At 39.1% G+C, this 23597-nt stretch overlaps 1 long non-coding RNA gene across 2 annotated transcripts in view; it reads right to left on the bottom strand.

Moving 5' to 3' along the window:
• Positions 1-23039, bottom strand: part of LOC142826697 (uncharacterized) — a 195789-nt gene extending 172750 nt beyond the window's left edge. For both annotated transcript variants that reach the window (XR_012900900.1, XR_012900901.1), the window contains exon 1: positions 22891-23039. This is a non-coding gene — a long non-coding RNA (uncharacterized LOC142826697). The remainder of the gene's footprint in view (positions 1-22890) is intronic.
• Between the last annotated feature and the right edge of the window lie 558 nt (positions 23040-23597).

Consider the following 23597-nt stretch of genomic DNA (forward strand, 5'->3'; position numbering starts at 1 on the left):
CATGTTGTGTCCAAATATATTTATAACTGATTTAGACCAACTGACATTAACTGAGATTTTACAATGTATTCATCTCAATTGAAAAAAAAACTTGCCTACACTAATGTGAAGGGTGAAACTGAGATCTGGACTGCAGTACATAGGCTAGGTCTGGTTCAAAGGCAGTCCCTGATCTCAGCAGCTGCGGAGTCCGTCCCTGCACTCTCAGCCCCAAGGTAGAGGGCTTGCAGGGTCAGAGGCGGGTGGAGAGCGCAGGGCACGCTGGCCTCACGGCAGCCCGGGGGCAGGGCGAACCCGTAGCCAAGCGGGGGAGCGGGGCTGCGGACGTGCCCTACACGGAGGACTTTAGGACCGCAGCGGCCGCCATGGACGGCGGCGGCACGGCCAGAAGCGGCGCCAGTCAGAGGAGCGCCGGGGAGCCAGGAGAGGGGGAGGAAGCGGGGGCTGTCCCTGCACTCTCAGCCCCAAAGCGGAGTGCAGGGGCAGGGTTTGGGACCGCCGCGGCGGCGGCGGCCCGAAGTGGCGCGCTGAGTGCGCCAGTTAAAAAAAGCACCGGGGAGCCGGGAGAAGTGGGGGGCCGTATTAAATCCGACCGCGGGCCGCATTTGGCCCGCGGGCCGGACTTTGGACATGCCTGGTGTATACTATCATTAGAAAATGACAGTATCTGACCCAATGGAGTCTGCAGATTCAGGCATATAAAAAATGTTTTTTTTTTTTAAGTAGGTGACCATTGATTCAGTAAAATACAAAAACAAACCATATATACTCAAAGGGCTGAAATAACTTGAAACATAGCTGCATAAAAGAGAAAAGCTTCCACTGATTTTAGCAAATGAGCTGTTGCCACCATCCTTTGCCACAGGAACCCTATGCCAGTTAATTGACATTTCAATTTCTGAGACAACTCATTAACCACAACTTCAGTCTTTCCATGTGTGCACAGGCAATGGGTGGAACACTGGCTTGGAGAGACTCAACCCTTCTGTCTAATGCCCCACCCCTTCCACCTGTGCCTCCCCCATTGTGGCTGGAGCACACCTGGCACTTTGGGGAGGCTTTGTCTCCCCCTGCCAGTGATACCTGCCACCCATGAATGTGTGAAAATTTGGAAAACTAGGCCTTTATTTTGTATAATCCTGATTTAATTATTTTCAATGGGTCAATTATTTGGAAGCTATTGACAGAGTATATTTTATTTTTATAGTTGTACAGCTTTTAGGCACTAAGTACTTTTGATGGAGCTTTCATGCAGCCTGGACAGTCTAATTGCAAACATGCTCTGTACAAATCTGAGAGGCATCAAGCAACACTGTATTAGCATGAAGCAGTTGATATTTCCAAGGCTAGATCTACACTGGAGGTATTTGTCGGCATAGAGTATGCTAATGAAGCGCTCATTAGCATTTGTTACACTGTCATTTGCATATCTCTGCTGATACTTTTTGTTTAAGAGGTTTTTGCGCAAAAACAAGCAATGTAGACGGGTCCATTTTGAGCAAAAAAAGACTTTTGCACAAGATCCTGTATATCTCTTTTTTTGAGGCATAAGGGATCTTGTGCAAAAGGGAGTTTTTGCACAAAATGGACTGTCTATATTGCTTGTTTTTGCATAAAAATCTCTTGCACAAAAAGCATCGGCAGAGATATGCAAATGACAGCACAACAAATGCTAATGAGTGCTTCATTAGCATACTCTCTGCCGACAAATACCTGAAGTGTAGATGTAGCCCAAGAGACTACACCTAATGTGGGTGAAATGCTAAGTTATCAATATTCTCAGAAGAAAGAATGAACTAGGAAGCTAATCTTTGTTAGTGTACAAAATAGTGTACATTATCTTAACTCACAAGGACTTACACAGTTAGGTCATTATACTAAATAAAAAGCTGAAAATTCATTCTTAAATAGAGAGAATAACTAAAACTTTATTCACTTGTTTCATTTTCAGGCAGAACAGTGTCCTAGTATTTCAAAATGAGTGAAAATAAATACATGTATCCATTTATTCAAAGTGAATTAATGGAAATTTTGGTTCTTAAAATTGTAATAGATGTTTCTGAAAAAAATTCTGGAGAACAGTGTGCATGATAGATGAAACAATAGACTTCCCCAACAAAAAGCAACTAGTTTTATATCTGTGATATGTGTTTGGTGACATGGATATTCATGAAGAGTTCACAGGATTGTGCAAGATATAATTATCTCTGTACAGACTATTTATAATTCAAGATGTATTATGTCTAAATTGGAGATTCAGTAATCGTGGTGGACAATTCTGTGCTGGTGCCATTAATACAGTAGATTTAATATAAAGTGTAGAAACAAGACTGTGATAAAAGGAACCAAAAACTACATATACTCATTGCTTTGGCATGCTTTGAATTTGGCATGCCAGGACACTGTTCAAAACAATACAATCTTAAGAAAAACACTTGAAACTATTTACAGTATTACAACATTGATTTAAAAATTTCCCTGAGATGTTGTATTTCAGGATAGAAACTATGAAATGTTAAGTACATTACTATGCATTTATGTCCTCCATTCAACAAGGACACTAAGCAGAAGCTTTTATGTCAGCTTCAAGAACTGAACTTCATTGCACTTGTGTGCAGCTTGGGAAGTTGTGTAGATTGCATTAAAATACTCGGCAATGAGAGTTGAACTGGTGGTACAGCAGCTCAAATGGAAAAAGCAGATTTCCTCTTTGGTTCTGGAATAGCTCAAAAGTTCTAAACCTGGTGGACAATCTGTCCAACTTTCTGCAAGGGTCAGATGTTTTGGCAACAGCAGGCTTATGAAAATGAGACAATTCACTTTAGTCCATTCCATTTGATGAAAGCTATAACATATGCTGGAAACAAAATCCATCAAAAAACTTTAAGGTTCAAAGTAGTCACAATGCCTGAACTTTCAAGGAAGAGAAAAGATCTCAAGAAAATGAAAATAGTAACAGGTGAACTATTCAATGATCAAAATTTTAAAGTATCCACCCTGAGGTAACTGATTTTTCTGTTCCAGTATTAAACAGAGAAGCTACAAAATTATTCAAAATCATGAAAGTCTCATAACTCCAAACCTAAGAAACACAAGTTCAAGACATGTTTCAGGTGCATGGTTCCAATTTCAACCATGACTGACAGATCACTCAACTTCAAGCCAACTGTCATCTTACAGAAACATCAATGACGTCAATTAAAAAAAAATCTTAGTTTGCTCACTCAAATAGAAGATATCTCTCTCCCAGAGAAATAAAAAGTGGAGAGCATTGTTGTAAGCTATCATTGTTTCAGTGTTCTACATTGTATTAAAATATGGCTTTGATTCACAATGGAATAATCACAGCTCAAGTGGTATATGATTTTACACACACACACACACACACACACACACACACACACACACACACACACAAAACTAAAGACTCACCATTAAAGATTTTGCTGCAGAACTGATTTCAAGAAACTCAGGATAAAGATAATTGTTTTTAACTTTTTTCAGATTTGTAGGTCATTTTTTTACTGTTTTTTTTAAAGTCATGCTTTAAGAAGTAGCATTAGTGAGTAGTTAAATAGGTCTACTCAGTTTTTTCTTTATTAATAAATTCATATTTCTGGTGCTCGGGTTTAAAACCCCCACATTCCCATAGCCCAGTTGTCTCCATTCATGTGTCTAAAAAACTAGGCAGGTTTGACAAACAAGTGGGCCTACTGGAAGATAAAAGGACACATGGCAACAAATATAAGAACATAAATACATGGCAAGAAATATAAGAACTTTTTAACTAATAACTCAGCTAATTATTCATCTTTAATAACAGTTTTACAAAGATACACCTTTATCATGTTATAAGTCAACAGACATAATTTCAACCTGAACACCATCATGCAGTAGCATATCAAAGACAATAATTTTAGAGCAAGCATTCGAGTTGCATTTATTGAAAGTAAACTATTGGTGGAAAGAAGAAAGGGGTATGCAAATCACAGAAAAATCTGCAATGCAATTGTTAGCATTGGTATATGGGTACGTCTAGACTACAGGCTTCTGTCGACAGATACTGTTGACAAAACTTCTGTCGACAAAGAGCGTCTAGATTACATTGAGTTCTGTTGACAAAGCAAGTTGCTTTGTCGACATGGTAGTGTAGATGCAAAGGACAGTTTACATGCAATAACACCTTCTGTCGACAGAAACTCTGTCGACAGAAGGCGTTATGCCTCGTAAAATGAGGTTTACCAGCGTCGACAAAACTGCTGAGTTCTGTCTCCGTTATGTCGACAGAACTCAGTGGTAGTGTGGACGCAGGTATAGTTTTTTCGACAAAAGTCCACTTTTGTCGACAAAACCCTGTAGCCTAGACACACCCTATGTGATGGAATTGTAAGATGATTTCCATATTCAGAGTCATATGAAAAATTATTTCACGTGAATTCTTGTTTTGCCTACCAATTTACAATCTTGTTTAAACAACTGAGCAAAAACTTCTTCATTTTTTTACCATCTCTTAGAAAAATCACTATGATCACAGTATAGATTATAATGACTAAAATGGCATACATTAATAAGGTATGTGTTACACATAGGTTGTGGTGAGTCTTCTGTTTCATGAACAGCATTGAAAATGTATTAGTTACAGAAACTCTTTTATTTGGGATTGTTTTCTATCCTGTTTTTGTCCTCCTATCTCTGTTCTCCTGACTATAGTTCCAGACTGTTAAATTTTGGGTGCTGACATTTTAGAGATCGAGGAACAATTGGTCAGACACATATGTGCAACCATGTGAAATTCAGCAGGGTTATACACATGTAATGAAGCAAAATTTGGCTGGAGGACTTCAATGTTCTTTCAATTCATTGCCAGTACACTATGAACAAAGTGGTAGAACAGTGAGATCCATCAGGCACACCACAAACTAAGAGACCAAGGATAGGATAAGGCAATTATTCAATGAAGAGGGGGAAATATTACCGAAAATATGGAAATGTAAGAGGGGCTTAATGTCTTCTTTATTTTAGTTTTCACCATGAAGTTTTGAGGCAATTGGATGTCTAGCATAGTGAATACCAGGGAAAATGGGGTAGAATCAGAAGCTAAAATATGGAAAGAACAAGCTAAAATTACTTATAAAATTTAGATGTCCTCAAGTCACCCAGGGCCTGATTAAATGAATCCTAGAATACTCAAGGAGCTGACTGGGGAGATATCTGAGCCATTAGTTATTATCTTTGAAAAGCCAGGGAATAGAGGAGAAATTCCTAAAGACTGGAAAAGGGAAAATATATTGTCCATTTATAAAAAGGAAATAAAGAAACCCTCAGCATTAAAAACCAGTCAGTTTAACTTCTGTAGCTATAAAGATAATGGAGCAAATAATTAAGGAATCAATTTCCAAACATCTAAAACACTATGTCTACACAACAGCATTATTGTGGAGTAACTAACGTTATTCCGAAATAACATAGTCTGCGTCTACACAGCTTTCTTTACTGATCCCTCCCATTTTCCACTCCTTATATGCTTTCTGCTTTTTCTTAATCACCTCCCTGAGATTCTTGCTCATCCAACTTAGTTCAAAATACCTACCTATACATTTTTTCCTCTTTCTTGGGATACAGGCTTCTGATAACTTCTGAAACTTTAACTTAAAATAATCCCAGGCCTCCTCCACTTTTAGATCCAGAAATTCTTTAGTCCAATCCACTTCCCTAACTAATTTCCTAATTTATTAAAATTTGCCCTTTTGAAATCAAAAACCCTAGTCTCAGATTTATTTTTGTTTTTCCTTCCATTTAATTTGAACTGAATTAGCTCATGATCACTCGAGCCAAGGTTGTCCCCTACAACCATTTCATCTATGAGGTCCTCGCTACTCACCAAAACCAAATCTAAAATAGCATCCCCCCTTGTTGGTTCAGCAACTACTTGATGAAGGAATTAATCAGCTATCACATCTAGGAAAATCTGAGCCCTATTATTATTATTACTAGCACTTGTTCTCCAGTCTATATATGGAAAGTTGAAATCTCCCATGATTACGCAGTTTCCATGAGTATTTACTTCATTAAAAACATTAAAGAGGTCTCTATCCATATCCAAATTGGATCCTGGTGGTCTATAACACACCCCAAGCACTATCCCAGGGGAGGATCTGATAGTTTTCTTTCCCAATGTGATTTTTGCCCAAACAGACTCTGTCTTCTCCATTCCATCACTTTTTATTTCTTTACAATCTACCTCATCTTTGATATACAATGCGACTCCACCACCTTTGCCCTTATTTCTGTCTTTCCTAAACAGCACATACCCTTCAATACCTGTACTCCAGTCATACCTAGTATTCCACCATGTTTTTTATTCCTATAATATCTGGTTTCACTTCCTGGACCAATAGCTCTAGTTCCTCCTTTTTGTTACCTAGGCTCCTCGCATTGGTGTACAAACATCTTAATTTTTGCTGTTTGGCCTCATTCACATTCTTTACCCAATTTGGCACGGACATTGTACCTCCAATATGACCTATTAGACAAGTATCCACCCTACCCTTCCTCATGTACATTCTCCTACCCCCAGCTATATCCTTTCTTACTTCGTTTTCCTCCTTCTCAGTGTTAAAATCCGGTGTAGAGGTTACCTGGACATCTCCCAACTGTCTCCCCCAAATTCCTAGTTTAAAGCTCTCTTAATCAGTTGAGCCAGCCTCCATCCTAGAAGTCTATTTCCCTCCTCACTTGGGTGAAGTCCATCCTGAGAGAACAGTCCTCAGTCCATAAGTGCCTCCCAGTGACCATACATCCCAAAGCCCTCCTTATAGCACCACTGCCTAAGCCATCTATTGATCATCATAATCCTATCACATCTTAGTTGCCCTTCTCTAGGAACAGGCAGAATCCCACTAAAGATCACCTGAGCATCAATTTCCTTGAGCGTCCTCCCCAGCCTAGCATAGTCTCCCTTAATTCATTCCAGTGAGAATCTAGCCGTATCATTTGTTCCTACATGAAGGATGATCAATGGATTCCTTCCTACTCCCTTAATAATCCTCTTCAACCTCAGTTCCAGTCCTATGATTCCATAGCATTTCAGGAGGAGAGAAGACAGAAATTACCCAAAATAGGAAATGAAAGAAGAAAAGAGACTGACTTCTCTGAGCCAATGGGAAAAGGCCGAGATAAATCAGAGGACTGTTATGGAAGTAACACATGCATAACATATGAAATGGAAGAAATGATTAACAGAAAGGTAAGATAAAGAGAGAATGAGGGGACCAGTGGCCCAGTCTGCTTTGCTTTCCACAGTTCCTACTGGCCAGGAATGGTAACCCGTGGCCAATGGGAGCTATGAGTGGCCTTGCCTGTGGATGTGCAGGTAAACAAAACCTTTGGCAGCTCACTAAGGGCTAATTTCCATTGAATCACAGCTGACTGGTGAGCTGGGGGTTCCCCACCTCTGATCTAGACCATACTTATATCTCATAGCTTCTTCAGAGTCCAGCAAAACCATTTAGCTGGAAAGACATGGTTTTGATGTAAAGGACATTCATTCCTAAGAGATTTTTTTCCATCCTCACAAACCTTGATTTACTTCTCCCAAGTAACCTCCAACCTCCTTTTTGTAAGTAAGGTGAGTGTTGTAAAACTTTGGTGGACCCCGCCCAAGCCAAAGATAGCATCCCAGAAGCTTGGGGACTCATTGCCCGAGGTAGAGAGCTGAATCAGCAACCCAGATGTCCTGGATGAGGGAACTTTGGCTCATTACTCTAAAAGCCCGATGTTTGAAAGGGAAGAAGTACCCTCTTACTCTGGGGTATTTTTGCTAAAGCAGACTAACACTGCTACCTCTCTATTACTATTTAAAAGAGAAGAGAGTGAAAGCAGTGGAGACAGAGAGGAAAGGAACATTTAGCTCACCTCATGGATTGATTCCCCCCCTCCAATTTTCTGAACCTTCAGTTGTGAAATGCCATCAAGTTAGGTTTCCCCAGGGCAACCACACCTTGGTGATGGGTGAGACTTCCTGAGAGACAGTTCTTCTGGCACTCTCAGCTGCCACAGCCTGATCACCTCAGCCAGCAGGAAAAACAGAATGCTCATATCTGAGCTTGATGCCCCAGTGTAAGGATGACACATTTCTGAGATCCAGACTATTCTGCAGATAATTGAACACCCTCAGAAAAAAAATAGTCACTAGACTACAATGTCTGCAACAAGCACAAGTGCACCACCAACAGATGTCTGGACTTGAGACTGACATGTTGAAAGACTGATCAAACAATTGCAGTCAGAGAAACTTTGTGAATGATTGTTTAAAGCAAATAAAATGTTTTTTTAAATAAAAATAACTTTATGGCATCCACTCTGGATAGTTCTATGTTTAAACAAAAAAGCAAATTGAAAGAGCCAGACGAATACCTAGAAACCATCTACTTCAAGACAGACCCAAGAAAACCAACAATAGAACACCACTTGTCATCACCTACAACCCCCAACTTAAACCTGTCCAACACATTATCAATAAACTACAGCCTATATTGGAACAGGATACCATACTCAAAGAGGCTCTGGGAGACAGACCCATAGTCTCCTATAGACAACCACCTAACCTCAAGATGATTCTTACCAACCACCACAGGACATACCACACTAATACCAACCCTGGTACCTTCCCTTGCAACAAACCCCGTTGCCAGCTTTGTCCACATATTCATTCTGCTGATACCATTATTGGACCTAAGCAAGTGAGTTATAAGATCAAGAACACATATTCCTGCGCATCCAGAAATATAATCTATGCTATCATGTGCCGAAAGTGTCCGTCTGCTATGTACATTGGACAAACATCTCAGACACTTCGCCAAAGGATTAATGCCCACAAAACAGATATCAGACAAGATCACAAAGAGAAAACAGTTTCTTGCCACTTTAACCAGAAAGGACACTCTCTAAATGACTTAGCCACCTGCATTCTGCTACAAAGACCTTTTACATCTGCACTTGAAAGGGAATCCTCTGAACTGTCATTCATGTTAAAATTCGACACTTACCAACAAGGACTTAACAAGTCTTTGAACTTTCTCACCCATTACCAAGACAGTTTCCCCAATTATCACCTGTAATACCATTAACTCACAAACATCCCACTCTCCCTACCTTTAATATCAGCAATTCACAGACACTTACCTTCCTTCCTCCCCCTTTCCACCCCCCCGCATCCCCATTCTGTTCTGCAATGTGATTTGTCCTTTTCATATTTGTTCATTTTTTTAAATTGTATCCTTTGGTATATATGGTTGTGACTACTTTCTTCCACTATTGGATCTGAGGAAGTGGGTCTGGCCCACGAAAGCTCATCATCTAATAAACCATCTTGTTAGTCTTTAAAGTGCTACATTGTCCTGCATTTTAGATGAAATGGTGCTTACAACTTTCTTACTGCCCCTAGGTTTCCATCATCATCACTATCATACCACTATCACAAAATAGGAATAGTGAATTTCCAAAGCAATAGTCAAAGCAAATAGTTGGCAAATAATCTATATTTACATAAACCATTCACTGAGTAATTTAAAATAATAAATGTTTGTAAAATAGAATAGGGATGATTTGCAAAGAGCAAAAAGAGCTACATTCCTTGAATGAATTCATTGATGTGAATAGTTTTCCTCCTTCTATTCATTATTAAAACTCAGAGGTAAATACTTTTGCTTTAAATCTAAAAAAATAGGGAGTGCTGTCTAACGGGAAGAGTACTGGTTATCGGCTCAGGAGATCTGAATTCTATTTCTGATTCTGTCACTGACTTACTGAGCATGTTGGCTAAGTTTCTTTACTTCCCAGTACCTCAGATTTACCATTTGTAAAATGGGGATAATGATACTTACCTCCTTGGTAAAGTGTTTTGAGATCTACTGATAAAAAATGCTCACTAAGAGCCAGGCATTATTATATTGTTATCATTATATGGCATTTTAATATGATCCAATTCATCCCTTGGAACTGGGTTGAATTAAATCCATACAGAACAGCAGAACTGTATGTTGAGAATAAAAAAATATATATAAATGATGTAACTGAAATTTTCTGTACCATGGCACACAATCCATTGTGCAGGAGGATTATATTCATACGGATAGTGAATGATTCTTTGTGTACAAGTAGGAGTAATCTTCCAAAACATACTCCCAAGTTTAGTAATTGAATATAACAGGGAGCAACTTTCTGCCAGACAGAGCTGTATATCTGCCATTTGATGCATCTGTGGATCATCACACATTTTTTTCCTCTTATGCTGGTGTGAAATTAATCCACTCAATACAAAGTTAATAAAATAATTAATAAATAACATTGTATTTCTCTCATGACTCTTTTCCTTCCATTTCTGTTTATTAATTTTTGGGGTGTTCTACTTATTCTGTTTGTTGCTTCCACTGCATTGATGATCATTAGGCACTCACTAGGCAGAGTTTTCCCCAAGCCGCAGCTTAATGATAGTAATTATTTTCTTGCCAGTTTAGATCTGCTCAAAAGCTATGATATGTGCATCTCCTCTCATACTGTGCTTTATTGTGAAGTAAGAAAAATATGAACAAATCTTCACTGGCAATACGAATACATACTTCTCTATGTGATGTATAAACAAAGCCTATCTTGAAAAAATTGTATGGATTAAATCAAGCATAAATTGATTTGCTTGAAAATGCCCTCTAGGTAAAAAACAGAGAATAAAACACAACATTTTTGTGTATCAGGTGTTTTGCCATTCCATTGTAATTGAAATAAAAATGCACTTTTCATTGCCCAGACAGTTGAAAAATCTATTGTGAACTCCAAGGAACTAGAGTTATGAAAGTTGACATTTACATTTGCAGCATCTTAGTTAATAAATTTCAATCTCCAACTTTCCTGATATTTTCCACCTAAAGTTACTTCCATTACTCTGGAGCTTAGAATATGTGCAGTCAAGTCAAATTAATTGTATATGCCTATCTTGGAAGAAAAAACCCAGAGAGGCTTATTTCATAAGCCTAAAATAATAAGGTGTAAAAGTCAGCATGTTTACCTGTGAGTAACTCTATTTATCTTATTACAAAGTGAAAAAAAAATACTAACAATGTTACAAAGCTAAAAAACTATGCAGTGATTTCATGTACTCTTCCTAAAAGCTATAAAATATTCTTGCTGTGATTATTGCATTTTGCTTAGACTGATGCAAATTGAAAGCAGGCTAAGTCCAATGACATGCAATGCAGATGAACAATAAATGTTCAAAGACATTTTTTGAAGTTTCTGCTAGTACAGTGTCTAACTTGGGTTGTCATATTGATTATGGATGTACTATGACATATACCCACAAGCAATAGTATGTGTTTTAGCTGATGATTCACTTTTAAAGCATGTGTTTTATTGCATAAATATTCACTTTACTACTTTGATCTCACTCGATTAATTTTTCATCTTGTTGAAACTGGCAGGCATTTTGAGCTATGTAAAGCCTCCATTTTAAGGCACCTACAGCAACAAAAAACTGTGTGACCACATTCAGTTGGCCAATTTGCATTATAAGCATTATAAACTGAAAAAACTGCAAGCAGAAAATGTATTGAAATTCTTGGTTTAAATTAATATACACTAAAGCTTTCATTTTCACTCAAGAGTTCTACTTTTCATTTACATCCAGAAGCTTAATCTGTTCAAGTTATATTTTCATAATTATTTTGCATGTGCACTTAAAAAATTGGACCTTATTCTGATCATATTTCCAACTATGTGACTCCACTGAGTCACACAGAGATAACTCATGATTTACACTGATATTAACAGGCACAGAATAAAGCTTACTATATGCAGAATTATTTTCTGCCTTTCATTCATGAAAAGTTATTAAGAAATTAACTCACTGTTTCAGTTTTAGGAGATTAGTTGGTGTGCTTGAAACTATTGCCCAGGACATAATTCTGCAATTCTCATTCATGTTGATTAATACCTAAAATCCCACTGGCATCAATTTGACTATTCATGTGTGTGTTACACAACATGAGGTTTGCATCATTGGAACACCCTAAATGTTCCATAAAACATGTTAGAAGTAAGAAATATCTGAGGGAGACACAAAGCCTTTCAATACTACAGCCTGGTCTCCCCTTATTCTCCCCTCCAGTTACTTTATTCTGTCTGAACAGTTTGACATTTCTATTGCAGCTTAAGATCAATATTCAAGGCCATGTGGCATTCTAATGGAATATTAATAATGTGAGAGTAGGCTTGCCAGCAGGAGGTGTGTCAGGGCAATTTGACAAACACTGCTTTGAAGGACCATGACCTTGAAGGCCTCTAGCAGGGCAATCTATGAATTTGGAGAAGCTGTCAGATTGAATTTTAAAGAAGTATATATTAATATGCATGTTTATGATTTAAGATTATCTCTTAAATACAGTTTTCCTGCCAAAGAACTGGATCACAAGTATATAAAGACCATCCCTCTCTTGTTACTCAAGAATGTACAGAAAAAAAGGACACATACAGTTTGTGTAGTCTTCTTGGCACCCACAATATGTGACCTTCATTCCAATTAGAGTTACACACGACCGTGCTGTTCGTAAGCGCAGATCGCGTTCGTAACTCGGGATCCGCCATTTATGACAGCTTCGGTTGTAACTGAGAATGGTCGTAAGTGGACCGTTCGCAACTCGGGGACTAGCTATATTACAAAAGTTACCTGCACTTAAAGCAAGGGAATGTGAAAAGAGGTGCATACTAATTACACACAACATTGTGAGAGCCATGTGCTTCCTTTGCATCTAATCAAAGCACTGCTACGGTTCAGTTTGCACACTCCACAAATTCTAGGTATGCAACCACAGTCATCAAAACTACCCTATCCCAGAGGCTGTCTTGGTTAGAATAATTTTGTGACCCACTGAGATGAAGGAGGGCCACTTATGCAGCCCACTCACTAGCCTAGGTTTCCCCTCACTGTCTAAGATGGTAAAGTTAGGACATTTGAGTTAAAACTGGGAACCTGCTCCCTATTTTTCAGGTCAGCATTTCCAAAGCTGGATACCTAAAGTCCTCACTTAAATACTATGTTTCTAACTTTCAAAAATTCTGAGCACCCACCAATTCCTATGAATCCAATGGAAGCTACATGTGCTCATCATCTGAGAATCATTTTTTGTAGCTGTCTCAGTATGGGGTTTGAACTCCTCATCCTTAACTCCAGCCCACAAATTTGGAAATGTTGGCTGTAGGGTATTCCCAGTGCTTTCTGGGAATGTACAGACAATTATGTAGTAAAGATAATACTTTGACTATGGCATATTGAGAGACAATAAAACTCAGGGTTCAGCTTAAAATATTGTAAAATTATTTATAACCACTGAGCAAATGCTTTTTTTAAAAAACCTTCCATAAGAATTGAATGTATAGAAATAAAATATAAATGATAATTACACAGCCTAAGTATACATTTGTGAGAAACTATTGTCAATAATTTTACGTTTATGATCATCAGTTAAAAAGCAGATGCACACAGTAGCACATTCTCAATTACAAAAAAAAAAATCCTTCCCCTTTATATAAATGCACTATACTGGTGTACCAACATATTTAAGTTCTCTATGACCATAACTAAGGTCTGTTTTATTAAATATACAGATTAATATTTGCAAATTGTAATATCATGGGCTGGCTGAGTTACACAGCAGAACACAAAATGAACTTGCTTAAGCATTCTTTACAGAAAAAAATAGCAATCCAGAGCAATATTAAATAGTTTTATTGAAGTTCTCAAATCAGTACAAAGACCCCTTGGACTTTATAGATATGGAACCTATATAAAATTCTAACGTTCAATTGATATCCACATAACATAGCAATGAGGCATTTTGTGCCTGATGCAAAACCAGCTGAAGTCAATGGATAGTGTCCCGTTGACTTCAAGGCATTGAACATGTCCTTTATGATACTTTTGCTCTTCTCCCCATCTCCAACATAATTTGTATAGAATGCTTGGCAGTTAGCCAGGGATAGGTACTAAACAGTCAATAGATCTTATTTTTGAAGAAAAAGACAATGAATTATATGCTCTAACTTGTCAGGTCTTTGCATTTTAAAACAAAAAGAAATTCATTCTTTTGGTAGCTGAGTCCTTGAGCCCATCCATACTTGCAAGATTTGTAATCTTTTTCCAGAACTAACTTTCTGGTCTGTTACATTAATTATCTTAGTATAAGGAGGTAAATGTGGGGCAGAGTCCTTAGAAAAGCCACAGAACAAAACCCAGTGGGCTGCAAGATCATTCCACATCCACAACTTTGTTCTAGCAACATAAAATAACTTATTTCCTTTTACTAAGCTTTTGCGATTCAATCTCTCTATATATCTTAAAATTCATAGGGTATAAAACTGAACAGTTATAATTTATGATGAACTTGTCTGTGGAATCACTGTTCTACTTACCAGCAGGAAAGCTCTGCAATTACCCTTGGCTTCTCAGTGCAATAATGATGAGATATGTAGACAGTTTTCAGCTAGCTTTAGAGCATTGTTGCACATAACTTATAAGAAAAAAGCCAAGACACCTTTTCCTGCAAACCTACTAGTCTATATTCGTATCAAATAAGTATGGTTTGGATATTCATTATTTGGATGTGATTTGATTGGTAGTATTCTATTCTGAGTCAGTGATGAACCTCTGCTTAACATTATACAGGCACAAATGTAATTTTTCAGATGAAATATTAAATTAGCCTGCTTAATTGTAGGTGAATTTTGTGAGAAAGGGAATATACTTGTATAGATTCTCCACTAAAATCCAGATTTAAAATCTGAACAAGCATTATTATTATTTGTTTTATTAATTTCCTCTTCTGGATGACTACAATCTTGCCTGGGCTTTCTCCCTTCAACATTGCAACACTGTCCAAATGAAGCTCAAACTTGCACTGCCAGCTTTCAGTCAGCAGATTTAAAAATAGGCTCCATAAAGTCATGAACTTCAGGAGCAATGGCTGGCCACAGGTAATTTCATTCTACTTAATTCTCCTGTAACAATAGTTGCATTAAGTACTCCTTTTATGTCCTTAGCAGCATGGCCGTATAGTGTGCCCCATTTGGAGAAGTCACTATATTGCTAGCATAGGAAGGTAGCATTCTCTGGTGGATTTTATATACCACTAATTAAAACACATACTTTGGGCAAGAAACCTGATTCCCATAAAACCAGTAGGAAAATTTCCATTGATTTAAGATAAGGATTTCAGCATTACGCACTATATATATGATGGTGATCACTTGTTGCTGAGTATGATCATCTTCCATGGGAGTTGTGAACCCTTAGGTGGTTGATAAGACAGATCCTTGAACCACAAGTATAAATTCTGTTACATTGAGGACAGATGTTTCCTGGTACAGCAGGAGGCTGTTGACGATAACTAGAAGCCAGTCTCCCCTTCCTCCTGTACCTCTTTCTCCTCAGCTTGTTGGGGGGCAAATTCAGAACACAGGGAGACATTGTGCAGGATTTCTCTCCATTTTGAGCGATCCTGGGCAAGTGTCTCCCAAAGTTAATTTTAATGTTGCCCTTCTTTGAGTTATCCTTTAGCAAGTCTTTATAACATTTCCATTGCCCTCCCATGTTATGGTATCGTTCTTTCAGCTGAGAAAACAGGACCTATTTTGGGAGGTGATGGTCTGGCATCCAAACAACGTGACCAGTCCAGCAAAGTTGCTGATGGATGATCATTGCCTCTTCCAGAACACTGATGTTGGTGCACCTGTCTTCCCATGTGATCTTCATGTCAGTTTTGGTAATACCTCCCAAGGACTTTCAAGTGATGTCTATAGATTGTCCAGGTTTCAGACTCATATAATATTGGGAGAATAACTGCTTGCTAGACAAGAAGTTTGGTGTTTGTTTGAATGTCGTGATCTTCAAAAACTGCAAATGAGCAAAAGCTGCACAGGCAAAGCTCAGATTATGTGGATTTCTACATCAATATCTGCCTTGGATGAAAAATAACTTCCAAGGTAGCGAAAATGATCAAAATATTGCAGTACCTCTCCAAGTGAGGTATGTTACTTCATTTGGAGAGGGCTGATGGAGCACTTTGGTCTTCTTGATGTTCTCAGAGAGCAGTTAATGCCTTTCCAGCAGTTCTCAGAGAGCAGCAATCCTGCTGGAAAGGCATAACAAGTGGGGATCTGCAGGGGTCTGTTTTGGGACTGGTTCTGTTCAATATCTTCATCGATGATTTAGATATTGGAGTAGAGAGTATGCTATTAAGTTTGCAGATGATATGAAGCTCAGAGGGGTTACAACTGCTTTGGAGAATAGGGTCATAATTCAAAATTATCTGGAAAAACTGGAGAAATGGTCGGAGGTAAATAGAATGAAGTTTAATAAGGACAAATGGAAAGTATTACACTTAGGAAGGAACAATCAGTTTATTGATTGATTGAGATTGATTATATATATATATATATATATATAAAATCAATCAGGACATCCAATCTTTAAAAGTACAATCCAAAGGGCACAGTGATTCACTGAGTCAAAAGGCTTTAGTTAGATCAATAAAAGCCATGTACAGTATTTGGTTTTGCTTCTGACACTTTTCTTGCAGCTGATGTGCCATGAAGATCGTATCCACAGTTCCACAACATGGTTGCAAAGCACTCCGGGACTCGTGTAAAATTTCTTCTGACGGGGCAGAAGATGGTTTGCAAGGACCTGTCCCAGAACTTTGCCGGCAACAGCAATGAGAGAGATAGTGTGACAGTTTCAACAGTAAGCTTTATCCCTCTTCTTAAAGAGGGTTACGATCAAGGCATCGCTCATTTCATTAGGTATCTCCTCCTTTATCCAGATTTTAAGGGTAAGCAAGGTAAGCAGCCAAATTAACGCTGGTCCACCATCTTTAAAGATTTCAGTGTGGATCCCATTTGGACCTGCTGCCTTGTTCTTCTTCATCTGTTCGATGGCATTGTATATCTCATTTAAATTGGGAGAGTCTCCAAGCTTCATCTGCAACCACGAAGTTATGATTAAGATCTTCAAAATGTTCTTTCTAGCAGAAATTAAGGACTTCATTGTTCTTCAAAAGTGTGATTCCATCCTTGGAGTGAGGGGGTTCTATGGCATGACAAGCTAGCCCATAAACAGTCTTAATGGCACTAAAGAAACCACATGTACTATGGGCATCCATTAAATGTTGGAATTCTTTCACTCTCAGTCCACCATTTGTTCTTGAGTGCTTTGGTTTTATGTTGGACTTCTGCCCTTGCCTTAGCATGGGCTTCTCTCTTTGTATTGCAATTCATATCATTCTGCAAAGCACGAAATGCCATTCTTTTCTCATTGATGAGTTGCTTGATTTCAACATCATTCTCATCAAACCAGTCCTGATGATTTCTAGTGTGGTAGCTTATGGTTTCTTCACAGGTACTGATGATTGCAGCTTTTAGCTGGCTTCAGTTTTCCTCAATTTCTTCTGGAAACTGATGAAAGTTTTTCTTCTAGGCCTGCTTAGAAGTGGTCACACTTAATGGGGTACTTCAGATCTTGAACCTTCAGCTTGCACCTGATCTGCTTCCTTTGCAGCCTCCATTTGGGGGCAATCTTGATTTTCATTGTGGATTGAATGTGCTGATGATCAGTCCAGCAGTCATCAGGACTTGTCATTGCTCTTGTGAGAAGTATGTCACTACAATCTCGAGCACAAACTATGACATAGACAAGAAGATGCCAGTGATTTGCACGTTGGTGTCTCCAAGATGTTTTGAACTTATTCTTTGGTTGGAAAAGGGTGTTCATGTTCTGCACACTTGGTAAGGAGCAGGATTCCATTTGCGTTGCTTTTGCCAACTTTTTCTTTCCCTGTTGTTCCTTTCCACAGGTCTGAGTCTCAGCCAACACATGTATTGAAATTCCCCAGAAGAATGATCTTATCTTCTTTAGGGGTCTCAGATAAAATGGTTTCCAGATGAGAGAAGAAATTGCGTTTACATTGTCATTGGCATCCATTGTTGGTACCTAGGCACTCAATAGGTACCTGTTGATTTTTGGCGAGCCCCAGAGTGTCATAAGCCACTCATTGATGCTTACTGGCAGCTCAGAGTGGGACCTTATAAGCTTTTTCTTTACAGCAAAGCCTACTCCATGCAATTGTGGTTCATCTAAAGATTTTCCTTTCCAGAAGTGGGTGTATCTTCCTTTCTCCTTCCTCACCTGTCCTTCATCAGTTCTAGTTTTGGACAAGGAAGCAATATTGACATTAAACAAATTCAGTTCACAAGCAATGATAGCTGTGTGTTGCTCTGGTCAGTCACTGACTGAGTTGTCCATCAGGGTACATACGTTGCATGTTCCAAAGCTGTACAATTTCTTACATTTTCGACCACTGGGTTGGTGATACTGCTGTATGTAGCTATCCAGCCAAGAGGAAAAGAGGCAAGACTGTTTTTAGGGCATTTTTTTCCAGCTCCCTCTTCATGTTGGGTGAGCAGAGTGGGTCCTAAAGAGGACTGCTCAGTCATGGGTGCAGCTACTGAGATGCTCAGCCTTCCTCAGTCCTCAAGCAAGATGACTGAATTACACACCCACCAACTGTATGTTGATCTGTGACTAGGAACTTCCAGATATCACTGTCCTTTTCCCGTTGCCACTCACCAATCACTAATCACCACTAGACTTTTGACTTGTGCATATGTTGTTTCCTCAAAATAAAATAAGTCCTGTACAGGCATCTTCTGAAAGCGGGGAGACTGGTGCACAACAGTTACCACACTGTCTTTGTCAGATAGAGGGCTTGAAACCAATGGCATGAACACTACCACGATTGTAGATCTTCTATCTGCTGCAGCCTTCATCTGTCTTCACAGCTGCTATAACATTACACAACAGTTTCACCTCCATTGTGCAGTTATCCTCTGTCTACTCTGCCATTGAGGACTTCTTGTATCACACTTTGTCTGGAAACTCGCCCTTGACTATTCTTCCCGTGGATAAATCTCTGTAACCTTTCCATATAACCATGTATCATTCTCATATAACTTTGTATTGACAAATTTTGTAAGTCCATATATATATATTATATATATAGTCCTTTTAGAGATACTATATCTTTATGTTAAGCTTTCTTATAGAATCCCTTGTATTAAGAGAAGTCTTGTATCTAGTCTTTTCCATAGAAACTTTGTATCAAGCCCTTTATGTTATAGGTCTTAGGAACAGTTAAGGTAAAGAAAAATGTCTTTTTCTAGGAGCAGAATAGATTGCTCACCTTTCATGGATTGTCCTATTGAAATGAATGAGGGTGTGAATGGAGAAACTTTGAAAGGTGAGCACCTCCAGCAGCAGTTGCAAGGGTGGAGAGGAGCTGGGAGACAGATCCAAAGACAATAAGACTTTTGAAGTGAGCTCATTGAAAAGAAGATTGGACATAGACGGCCTTGGGAGTCAAGCAGCAAGTGCCTGAAGGACCCTTTTCGAAGCAGCATTAAAAAGGTGTCATAAGTATCTCACTGCATATGTAAATGATGACTAATTGGGTGCATGAAAGGGATAAATATGAAGCATCTTGAAGAGGGACCCTAGGTTTTCATCTTGTCAACATCGGTGCATCGATCCAGATCAGCAGAAGTCCAGCTCCACCCCTCCCCCATCTAACTCACTTGGCCAGTGTAGTCAGGGGGAGCGACTATTGGTAACAAGAAGACGGAGTGTGCTTGTGTGTGTATGAGTGCATGAATGTAATGTAACATATGCATATGATAAAGTATTGATTGATCTATGTATGTTCAATAAATGTGGCATGTTGCCTTATCCCCCTGAAAAAGATCCCAGGTGCTTCTTTTAAGCACAACATGCCACGGGTGACTCTAAGAGAGTACATAACTCCAAGGATGGTCACTCTCGGGGGGTGATTGGAATACACAAGCCTCTCTGCAACTACAAAGTGATGATCCACGGATATATATATCCAAGACAGTATTTGCTATAATTTCTCAGACTTCTCTTCTTTCATGATGCTTATTACTTACTAGAGACTGTCTTCGCCAAACCCCCTAGCTGGCAGAGACCTTCTGTCTCCCAACAGCCTCACAAACTGGCAGTAGACTTCTGTCTCCTCCCGAGGCCTCTTGACTGGCAGAGGTTTTCTCCTTCCCTGGTGCTGCAGACAAGGGCGGGGGACAGGGAGAGGGGTAAGTGTTTGGAGAAAGCAAGATTGCAAGCGCCAGCTCTGTTGGACACTTTTGGTAGTGTAACTGCTCCAAGTGATCAGTCTGCAGTATTGCTCTTCCCTGCGATCACTGCCCCCAGTGGCCTTTCTCAATATTGCACCCCTCTTCTCTGTGTCCCCTCCCTTTCCATTTGAAGAAAAAGAGTCTCATTCCTGGCTCTTCCCATTTTCCTGGTGCAACCAGCCATGGACCTTACTTTAAGTTAGGATAATTGGAAGCTGCATACCAGATTTGGTGGTTCTAGTGCTTACCATTTAGGAGTTATTGAACAAACAGACTCACAGTCAGCATGACAGATGCACATTTCTAAAATATATACTTAGACTGGAAACTTGAGAGTGAACTCCACATTATAAATCAACATGTACTGTTTTCTGCCACATATACAGCCATACTTCTATGGGATTTCTACGTTACTTACAGTTGCTGAACTTTAGGCTCTGATACAATTGCATTGAAAAATTAATGCTATATTAGAAAAACAAGCTTATTTGGATTTCACTAGTGAATAAGAAAAAATTCAGTAAAAATTCAGTCAACTGTTATGCCTATAAACCTTAATTAACAAAGCTTTTTCAATAATGTTAAATTTATTCTGACCTTTGGTTAATTTTTTTTTATTTTCATCAGATTCTTTTATCCTCTTACTCTCACAATTTTTTTTTTTTGAGAAAAAATCTTTTTAGTAAGTTGGACTTTACCCATACCCAGGCAACACAGCATTAAGCTCACCAAGTCCCTTGCTACTCTAATATTTAACAAATTTTTAGTTAGCGTGGCTCCTCTAGGTCATATAGCTTAACTTTCTAATGAATACAAACCCTTGGAGAATATGTTGCAGTAATGCTTTAGGAGCCCAGACAATGGAAAAACTCACTAAAGCAGAGTCATACAACCCCCTCCCCACCCGCACACCACTACATTTCACTTAAACACTTATCACATAGCTTAACTGGTTTGTACTCTCTTTCGTGGTTTCTTTGCACAGACTAGAACTACAGAAATCAAACCCAGTTTTGAACATAGATCTGCCTATGCACAGTCCTGACTGGAAGCAATATATAGGAGACAGAATTACACACAGCAGAGCCATAAGTGTGAAGGATTCTGCTGATTGCCTGCTTCTGGGACCCTGGTGATGATTACATCACAATTTCCAGTTAGTTTTTCAACCCAAGGAACAGTTTCCTCTACTGCACTCGGTATATATTGCAATGTCAGAAAGAGATTAAATATTCAAAGATGGTATTTTCAAAGGAGTTTTAAGGAGCTCGGTGCTCGATTTTGCTTGACATTTAATGTAAATTGAGAAACTAATTCCATTAGGCTCCTCTAAAAATTCTGGCCCAATATATCATTATTTCCCCAAACTGTCTCAACATCTAAACTATAGGCCAGATTATGAATTTCTTATTCCCACTGGTGAGTAATTATACACACAAAAAGTCTCTCTGAAGTCAACAAGCTTTTTCCAAGTGAAAATAAGGAGTTTGCAATTTTCCCCATGTGAATAACACAATCATCACTTGGCTAATAGTAACTTATATGGCCTGTACATGGTGACTGCAATGCAAATTGCACCCAAATAATTGCTTCCAAGACATACATAATGTAGGCTTTGTCTACACATGGCCATGTTGCTAAAGGTTGAGCCATGTACATACTGTTTGTGAGCAACTTTGCTGACAAAATACTTCCACCCCCTATGAACAGGCATTTGTGTTGTTAACAGGAGAGCAATCCTGCTGACAGTGAGCCATTTAAACTGCCACCTGTCATGTCTTTTGGAAGCAAGGGGGAGAGAGGGTAGACAGAGAAGCACTTGTGAACAAAAAAGTTTTGTCACTCAGTTGACACTGTAGACAAAGCCTAAGTTACGGCTCAGGTACACTAGTACATTTAATCACATAGGATGAGCAACCACCAATTAATTTGCCGATTGTATGTTCCTCACTTAGATCTGGATGATGAAAGGAGTTAGACATTGTGATCTTGAGAATCATAATACCAGGGATTCAGGCAACTAGAAGATGACTGTGATTCACAAAGCCTGAGTTAGGGACTCAAGCTTTTCTATAAAGAATGGAGAGAGATGAGTATCTTATTCTATAATTCACAAAAGCCAGCAAAGAACTGCCTAAGCTAAACAATGAGAGGGGTATATGCTAAGTCCAAGAGGACCAACAGCCTCAGTGGACCCCTGGGCAAGGTGGGGGTGGGCCAAGCTCCGCACTCCTGCAGTCCAAGGGATGGCACTCCAGCTGCAATTTAAATGGTTAGGGACTCTGGCCACTTCCACAGGGGTAACGGCAGTGGCCAGGAGCCCTGTGCCCCTTTGTATCACTGGGTTCCCTTTACCATCCCCATCAGTAGGCCTGGCTAAGCCCCACCCCCCTCTGGGTGAGAGGTGCCCATTTCTATTACTTAAAAAATATTCTCACTGGAGACCACTCAGGGCTACACTAGTATGCATTTATTTCCACTAGGTAAAACTAAAGAGGAGAGAGCAGCCATCAAAGGTTTAAATTAAAGAAAACACAGAACTCTCTCTCTCAGACACACACAAACAAGCAAGCACACACACACCTCCAGTCATTCACTCATTCACACACATTCATTCCTGCCCTCAAGCACTCACACACTTACACAGACATATGGGTTGCAGAAGGAGCCAAGACATGTGGATCCTGGAGGGTCTATCTGCTCATCATGGCTGTGGAAGCTGATCAGAAGGAGAGATACTGGCTGTAGAGAGGGGTTTCTCAGGAGCAGGGGAGAGCATGTGCTCCCTCTCCTTAAATAGTGTCTGAATGACTCCTGTGACTCATTCACCTCATCATCAGGGAACATGCCCAGACTTCCCTTTATCCAGAAAAAACAGCAGTTTGTGATGACTCATCACCATGTGCTCCAGTCTTAGCAACTCCAAAAAACACATTCACACTCTCTCTCTCTTTCTCTCCATTCACTCAGGAGAGAATGCAGTTTAGAGTAAGTTACAAGCAAGGTGACTGAGAGTTACAAAGATTACAAAGTTGCACCTTACAGTAAGTTTCTGAGAGTTACAAACATTGCAAAGTTTGACAAAGATTACAATGAGTTGCAGTTTAAAATCTTAGACCTTACAGTTTAGTGTAGTTTCAGAAAATGCATGTTTGTAAATCAAGTAAGCTCAGGCAGAGGCTTTTTTTTAAGCTACAATTTCTACTACTGATTTACAGCTGGGAATTTTCTTTGGTGTCAGGTGCCTCTGCTCTTTTTGGAAAGAAGTCCAGAAATAGGAGAAAGACAACCCGTCTCATAATTTTTATCCCTTAAAATTAAGGTATTCACATAGAATATAGGAGACCTCC

This window comes from Pelodiscus sinensis, chromosome 2, assembly GCF_049634645.1.
Source record: "Pelodiscus sinensis isolate JC-2024 chromosome 2, ASM4963464v1, whole genome shotgun sequence".
Lineage (NCBI taxonomy): Eukaryota > Metazoa > Chordata > Testudines > Trionychidae > Pelodiscus > Pelodiscus sinensis.